General features: G+C 42.3%; 1 long non-coding RNA gene across 1 annotated transcript; it reads right to left on the bottom strand.

The window, feature by feature from the left end:
* Window positions 1-232: 232 nt before the first annotated feature.
* LOC310840688 lies at window positions 233-1,858 on the bottom strand. Its single transcript, XR_014561994.1, has 2 exons — window positions 1,276-1,858; window positions 233-483 (listed from the first exon to the last, which is right to left on the bottom strand). It is a non-coding gene; the product is annotated as an uncharacterized lncRNA (long non-coding RNA).
* Window positions 1,859-2,069: the final 211 nt, after the last annotated feature.

Raw genomic sequence — 2,069 nt, 5'->3', positions numbered from 1 at the left:
GAGACCACTGCCTGGGACAGAATAGCTCTGTGCCCATACATGCAATTGTTACCTTTGTGGGTTTTGTTATATGTTTAAGCTGTTCTTCTCCAAAGAGCTCATGGCAATTCGCGTATGGCTCTCTAGCCATCCAGTGGCTGGGGTAAACCTTCAAGCAGTCAAATGCTGTCATGACTTTCAGCCCATGACCTTGGACTATTTATGGACCAATGATCACAATCCAAGCAAAATGTTTTTGTTTAAACCTGAGTCTTTAATCAAAGGAAAACAATGTGCATTTTATCTACATTAGGCAAAGAAATGGCATTGCTCGTTTTCATGTTTTTCAGAGGGACAACAACATCTCCTTGATCTTCCAAGGTACACAACATTTTTGCTTTCCATCATAACAGGTTCCGTTGGCTGTATAGAAGACGGGGCAAAGCAAAGTGGAACATATGTTGAAGTTTTTCCGACAAGCAACCGTATCAGATTCATTTGTCTCTGAAAGAAAGAAAAAAGGCAGCAGAGAAAATATGGTAAGTTTCTTTGTTTCTTGTCTTTGAGGAAGCACCTCAAGAGGCGCAGAGATAGTATTTCTTAAAGAGCACTTCATGGTATCCTTTGCAGAATTTGAAAGGCATGTTCCCATGTTAGCTTCACAGCCTGGGAGTCTTTGCATCACAAGTCTTGGTCTTGTTTTTCATAGAATCATAGAATTGTAGAGTTGGAAGCGACCGCCAGGCTCATCTAATATAACCCCATGCAATGCAGGAATTCCACCCACAACTATCCTTTTCAAAAGGATTGGGTTCTCATTCAGATACCAAACATTGTTTTAAACAGAAATGAGAATGTTGATTTGCTAACCTAGAATCAGATACTGAAGACTCTGGTGCGCATGCATGGAAATCTTTCCTCTGCATCTCTGAAGCAAGTATGCTGAAGAGTACAGATCTGAGTACAGAAGGACCAATGAAACAACTTGGTATAAGGACCTTCCTCTGTCGTACTTTTAGCATGCTGAGCATGTTAATTCAGTTTTTCTCCCAGGTAACTGATAATTTCACGTCTCAAAACCTTTTACTACCATTCCTCATTTGAAGACTCTTTCTTTCCCTACCACCCTTTACAGCAAGGAGAGCCAGTGTGGGGTCCCTCCAGATGGCTCCCATCATCCCTGACCCAAAGACATGTTGGCTGCAGCTGATAAGACTTGCAGTCCAGCAACATCTGGCTGACATTGCCTTGGCTGCTGCTGCTTTGCGCTCACCCTGGAACTGAGAGGCACCTTACCTGGATCAGCAGGGAACACCAGTGGGAGGAGAGCGAAGAGAAGAAAAAGGGCTTTCATGCTGAGTGCTGCGAGGGATCCTGAAGTCTTCAGGAAAGAGAAGACAGAGACACACAATTAGGAGGAAGGTTGCACCTCCATTTATAGTGGCTCAGTGAAACTGGGAGGTATAGAAACCATGTCGTTATCCCCATGGCAATGGCAATTTATCAAAAGTTGTGTTGCAATTTTCTGTTGTTGTTTATTTGCTACGTCACAAAGAAGTATCGCCGGCAGGTGAAGTTTGCATTTCAGTTTTGTTTGCCTACGAAACATCTACCGGTACCTTTATGATGAATGCTCATGAATAGAATATTACAGGATGAAGGCATTCCAATGAACAGATGCTAATTAGCTGGATCTTTGTGACAGGTTCAGTGAGGTTGTATAATTGCCACAGGGTTTCGTGGTTTTGCATAAGATGCATTCCCCAGTCAGAGCCTGAACCAAACTCTGGCACAAACTCCTCTGAAAATATGCTGCCCTTTAGCTGCCATTGGGATGCGGGTGGTGCTATGGTCTAAACCACAGAGCCTAGGGCTTGCTGATCAGCCAAATAAGAGGAATAGTAGTTGGTGAAAAAAGATACAAGTTAAGAGCCTTTGCAGATGACGTTATGATCACAACAGAAAATCCCCTACAATGCACACCTAGAATATTGGAATGTATAAATGAATATGGCAGATTAGCAGAATTCAAATTAAACTATGGGAAAACCAAAATACTAGTGAAAAATATGGAAGAAAAAGATAAAGTG

Source organism: Podarcis gaigeae (genome assembly GCF_964106915.1).
Source record: "Podarcis gaigeae genome assembly, chromosome: 3".
NCBI classification, from domain to species: domain Eukaryota; kingdom Metazoa; phylum Chordata; class Lepidosauria; order Squamata; family Lacertidae; genus Podarcis; species Podarcis gaigeae.
The sequence above is the reverse complement of the archived record's forward strand: the minus strand, read 5'-3'. Positions and strand labels throughout refer to the sequence as shown.